Raw genomic sequence first — 6,540 nt, 5'->3', positions numbered from 1 at the left:
TGAGGAGAGCTGAGGGTAAGGATGGGAATACTCTCGTTGGTAAAGAATGGGAAAAAATTGAGGTCGACCTTTATTTATACAAGAAAATGCCATCATTGCAATAACCCTTAAAAAATCCTAATTTTAAGAGGTCACTCACGTGTGTAAACAAATCGTACGCATGCTAAATGCATAGGGCATCATTCAAATAAACATTCACTAGAGACTATTGATAAAATTGAGGAAATATTTTATTAGTCCAGAAGGGTGCGAAATTAGCCTTTTCGGTCAAATTGCACAGTGACTTTTCACATCTTTCTGGACACTTATCACAAAGCATCAAAACACACGAATATGTGGAATAAAAAGCATGTCATATTTCAAAAATCAACATCTTGAGACTTCTTATTGCAAAGCAATGTAAATATTTGGGATACAATTCAAGTCATCAAAAAAACTATATTTGAAGGTATTACAAAGCTTCCTCGCTACCAATCAAACCTAGCAAGGGAAGTATATCAATCTAACGAAATGTGTAATGACGTATGACTTCACGATCCTCGAAACCAAGGGGGACTCCAAAAACCGCAACAAAATTTGCACCATAGACTGCCAATGCTCTGCAACGTTTCTAGCAAACCGTAATGCCCTCGTGCGGTCCGCTTGTGGTATGGAGGGGTCATTACATGGCCTCCCACTCGTCAGCATGGAAAAGTGAGCCCTATTAATGCTACATGCAAAAACAAAGCCCTATTAATGCTACATGAAAAAACAAAATTGTCGATTTAGGCATAGCAAGCTTGTGCAAATCCCTGATTTCTAGCTCTTGGGATGAGAGGGCATCTTCATCAAGTTGTGGATGGGGACCTCGATAGAGAATAAGTACCGTGCGAGTTTGAAAGCAGTGATTGTGTGCATGAGGAGTTGAGTTCTTGTGTGCTCTCAAAGTGCTTGTACAAAATGGACAAAAAGAGAGAGGGTGCTGATTTATAGTGGCCAACGTAATCATTACACGAAACCCTAGTTTTTAGAGAAATGTCGCACCAAAAAAATGGGTTTTTAAACATGAAAGATAACATGGTTCCATATTAGGCAGAAAAGAACTATTTACATTCTCAATTATAAATGATTACATTCAATAGATAATATCCCCATAGATCAGCTACACACATCAACCCTAGGCCTCATTCAAGTCTATAGGGACCCATACTTTACCAACTCTCCTACATGTAACCCTCCATGCCGCATGACATGTAGGTCCTGTCCCTGCCCTCCACCTTGCTGTTTTTTGACGCTTACTTTTTATTTTGACAATTTGGGCCAATTTAGACATTCGAGCCCTCTCCCTTGAAAGGTTCCTTCCAAAGGTATAAAGGAAGAACCAATCAAACATTTCTTTTAGATAGTTTGATGCCACCTCCATGTCTTGTGTTCTTGAAATAAACTCCCCTTGCACGGTAATGGATTTTCTCCATTCCTTGGGTGCTCCACATGTCAAGCAAGCCATAGGCATTCATGAAATATGCACCATGAGCGTATAAGATGTGCTGTAGATACCAAACAAAACCACCATTCAGGAAAAGTGCATTAGAAGAAGAACTCTGTTTTGAAAAACCTTTAAAAGCATTATTTTACCATGTAATGCACAATATTCAATTCACTCCATGTGCAGACCACGGCTTTAATGAATCTTTATACAACTCTGCTTGAAATTGTTTGCGATTTTTGTCTATTGTGCTTCTTTGACTCATCAACCGCACTACCTTATTGAAATTTGCCCACACTTGCTCATGCAAAACAACAATGTTTGCATCCAAGAATTCTGAAGTAGTACAAGCAGAAAGGTCTTTCCACAGCTCCCATCTCTTCGCAAGAACATTTTCACCTTCCCTCGACATGTTGCGTGCCTGCATTTCTTTGAACCTTGCCCCGTTTTGTTGAAAGGCATTTGGAGAAACCTTCTCACCTTGCCTCCACTCATTGAAACCTTTTGAGCAACCATATGTGAAACTCCAGAGGTCTTTTGGTTAACTCATATCTCCACGTTGCTCCCATGGCAATCAATGTCATTTAAAATCTTCTCCACTCTAGAAACCACCTCATCTTGTCGAGTTTTACTAGGCATAGTGAATGCATAGTCTATGTGACACTTTAAGAGGTGGTCAAAGATACGCATGAAAGCATGCAAAGTAAAAAAGTGAACATTCCTAAGAGGGAAAGGAATTATGGGGTTCCAACTATTATCCCTTAAGTCCCTATTTGGAGGAGCCAACATAGGTGATGAAAGGAAACCACCGTTCCACTCTCCCTCACAATTTCCTGTTTCCTCGCATTCCTCTTCACTATTGGCCGTCCCCCTGTGTTCCTTCTTGGTTTTTTGTTTCAATCCATGCATGCACCAAGGGCATGGGTGAGCTGTATTTGCACCTTGAGTGCAACCCAACATACACTTTATTGTCTTCAGATCCTCACCAAGATACCAGTCAACATCAAAGCTCCCTAAACCATCAACATCCAGCTTCTCACCCCCTATTTGTGACTTTATCACATCATTAACCCAAGGCAACCTCTCAAAGACCCATGATAGCACCTTGTGTGTCTCCTTGGGAACCTCAAATGCTCCTAACTACCATATATCTTTCTCTGATTGAACACTAAAAGATGATTTAGTCTGTGAAATATTGTCATTCCCTTGCTCTTGAAAATCAGTTGTGCTCTCTCCCTCATCATCGGGCCCTTCTACAAATAGTGGTAGGCAGTAGATGGAGACTTAAAGGTTGCCGCCATAGCGTGGTTTATGAGTGACACTTATTCTCTCTAGCCTTTTTCCCTTCACAATCTGGCACTCGTCCAACTTTAGCATGAAGCTAACCTTGGAACCTATAAAACACAGAAATCAAATAAAATATTAGGTCGTTCCCTGTAAATGAGCACAGACCTAATGCATACAAGGTTACTTGTGTTACTTACATCTAGAAGGCAAGCCATAGAGCAACATCATTGCCTTTTGTAACTTTCGTATTTCAACAAAAATGTTGTTGAACTCATTGAATTTGAATGAAACATTACGACATCCACACAGTATTCTTCTTTCCCCATGCTACAATGGTAAGTGTATCGTTGATGTGGTAGTAATCCTTAATCCTATATTTTACATCTTCATTGCTCACTCCCTTTGCTAGATGGACCCTCTTTGGTGGCGGGAAAAGGTTGTGCATGATACCTTTCTTATACGAAGGGTATCTCCTAGCAATTGATGAAGAGCTTTGTAGCCCTTCGCGTTAATGCCTACCTCATCGCATGCATTAACAACATCAACACTACGGATACTTTGGGAAACCTCTTGTATGATTTCATTGGAAACAGTCATATGTATCTTCTTACAACAGGGATCCCTATTCATTTTAAGCACATGCTCCCTCGTTTGTGAAAGAGCACAAGAGCTCATTACAATCCCTGGTTTGATCAAAACCTCTGGTATCTTGAAGGAATACTCTAAAAACTAGCCAAATTACATTGACATTACACAAGTGCACACATGATTTACATTGGCATTTTGAATTGGAAGTGCTAGAGAATAAGAAAGAGGAGCCATACTGCACTGCTTGAATTCTCTGCTTACGAGCGCCACCCCCAACAACAGCAAGTGTTTTGATGTGGTTGAGCGGCCTCTTATGCTCCCTAGCTCAAATAGGAGTACTTTTCATGTGGGAGATGGTCTGCGTAAGCTTTTCCACACACGCTGACGCTGCTCTCTCTTGATTTACACCCTCAAGCTTCTTTATTTTTGCTTGAGCCTGAAGTAGGCTTTGGTGTACACTAGCAAGGTTAACTCTGAGCGTATGCAACTGTGATGACAAGTAGAAGACTCTACCAGCGTTAGTTGTTGCTAATCTCTTGCAATAGCCGAGCATCCCATTCTCACCATCTCCCACGTGTTAGTGATTTCACGCAATGCCATGCTTAGAAGTAGTTGATAGTGGAAAAGAAGTGGGAGGCCCTAAGATCAAAATAGAGAGAGAGAGAGAGAGAGAGAGAGAGAGAGAGAGGGAGGGATAGGAGTTGAGATTAGAGGGAGTGAGTGCATGCCATAAGTTAAGATTAGAGAGAGGGAGGATGCAGTCACAGGAGGGAGAGAGAGAGAGAGAGAGAGAGAGAGAGAGAGGAGAGTGTTTGCAGACCATTAGCTCATAGTAGAGAGAGAAAGGGAGAGTTGAGAGTCAATGAGAGGATTGTAGAGAGAGGGATAGGGTGAGGCTATACAGGCCAAGCTCAAAGTAGAGAGATGAGTAGAGAGAGAGAGAGAGAGAGAGAGAGAGAGAGAGTTGGTTCAATTTTAGGGAAAAAAAGAGATTGAAATTTGATTTTTTGACATATATATGGGTTTGGGATAACTTTTAAAGCAAAAAAGTTCAAAAATGAGAGAAAAAAATCACTATTTTTGCCCCCCTCCCCTTAGTTGCGAGATTGATGATGTGGAAGTGAGACAAGAGATCTCTGATTTGGTTGATTTGGTTGTTAAACCAATTCTAGGATTAACAAGATCTACCGCCATCATCTTACATTAAGGAGTCACGATAGATACACCAAAGGGTCATACATTCAATATATGAAGCAATAGTGTCCAAAGCTACACTTGGACGGGTGCCCGTAATGGTGTGATGGAGTATTTATGGCGATTCTTGCCTTAATAAGAGCATGTGGTAGCAAGATAGGATGAAGTCCTAAGTGATGTACTTCATGGATATATTATGAGAGTAGTCATTGTAATAGCATTAAGCCTCCGAGTGTGAACACTTATGGCCATGTATATAAGTGAATATCCACTTACTTCAACTATTGTAACTTGAACAGAATTGAATTTTATTATAGGAATCCATCAATCCAGCCTAACCCCATCCCTAACCCCATCCAATCCCATGTGTTAGCCAACCACCCAACCACTGTATTGATAGGATCCATTATGAAAATTGGTTATGTTTTGTCCCGGGTACCAGGGAAAAGAGTTCCCAAGCCCCCTAGCCGGCTCTCATGCAAATATTAAATAGACACACCACTTACGCACCCGCGATATGAAATTACATTTTCTTAGATTCAACTATTTCCAAAACAGCATTGCAACAAATAATACAAAAACTCTCCCATTGTGCAATTTAGTCTTGCTCTTGATAATCCTCTTGCTAACCTCCCCCCCTAATGCATGCTAGTGAGTGTGTGTGGGTAAAATGAGGTGAGAGAAGGGACGAGTATCCTTAGTGCAACGTGGGGGTGTGACAACGCCTGCGGCACGGTGGAATTGATCCTTAAGGAGTTGTAGAGCTTGGAGACCTCAAGGGTTACGAGCTCGGCCATTGGAAAGATCCTCACAACAGTTTGGCGGTTTACCAGGTAATCTCTTTTTGGATGTATTTCAAGGAGGGTTAGGGTGAGCCTTAACATTTTTGGCATCATTGCCGGGGAGCCATCCCTTGGCCTTTTCCATCATTTTTCCTCTAATCTGCGCATTACCCATTGCCCATTATCTTGATTAATGGTTTCCCACGAAAACTCTGTGGATTTAATGGTGATTTGTGTGTGATTTGGTGTAGAATAGCTCCCTTTTTTGTTTTTGAAAAGAATGCCTTTTACTTAATTTTTAGCTTAATGTGTTGTTTTTGTTTTTGTTATTTGGGTTTTTCATGTTCTTAGGGCATGCACATAGTTTGTATTAGGCTTAGTTTGCATCCATTACATCAAACAATGCAATAGAATGTAATTTTTAGTGAATGTTAGCTTTCTTTTAGTGTTAAACATAGAGCTAAAATCATTACTTTTATCTTAATTTCTCTTAATGGACTGGTTTTTATCATTAAGGGTGATTAATCTTATTCAAGAGGTAAAAAATTTAGAAAATGTGTTAATTGGGGTCTAAATTGATCATATGAGTAGTCGAAATTGGTGTTTTTGAGCATTTTGAGCGCATCTACATGCATCAAAACACCTAATTACATCAAATTTTTCATTAATTGGAGAAATTTGACTCTCTTGACTTAATTTTACCTTAAAAGAGGAGACCACAATTAAGATTCTAATTAATTTTCTATTTTAAATTAATTTACACATTTGTTGATTGCACAAAGATTAGCATTCCTCTGCTCTATCCAATGATGTGCTCAATTGTGTGAATTAATTATGGATTAGTGGTTAATTAGAGTCCTTGATTAGTGTAAAAGAGGGAAAGATTAGTGAAAGAATTAATCTTTGATTAATTTTTACATAACTCATTAAGGCTAATGAGCATCCAATGAGTAGATGCTCATAAGTTGTCAAATTATCCATTTTGGGGGTCATTTATGAAGGGTGTAAGGGGTGTCATAAAAAGGTTGACTTCTTTTTATTCCCACTTACCTTTTTGAAAAAATGCCCATATCTCTTTCATTTTAAATTCAAAAAATATCCCCCCCAAAAAAGGAAATTCGCATTTCCCACTACTCCAAAAAAAACGAATTTAATTTTTTTTGTGAAGTCCCGGTTCACGCGTGAACCATTTCTGCAACTTCACGGCCTAAGGGTTCACGCCCT

This window comes from Cibotium barometz, chromosome 42 (assembly GCF_041138505.1).
Source record: "Cibotium barometz isolate CiBa-2024 chromosome 42, ASM4113850v1, whole genome shotgun sequence".
Classification (NCBI taxonomy): domain Eukaryota; kingdom Viridiplantae; phylum Streptophyta; class Polypodiopsida; order Cyatheales; family Cibotiaceae; genus Cibotium; species Cibotium barometz.
Note: the sequence above shows the minus strand (reverse complement) of the source record.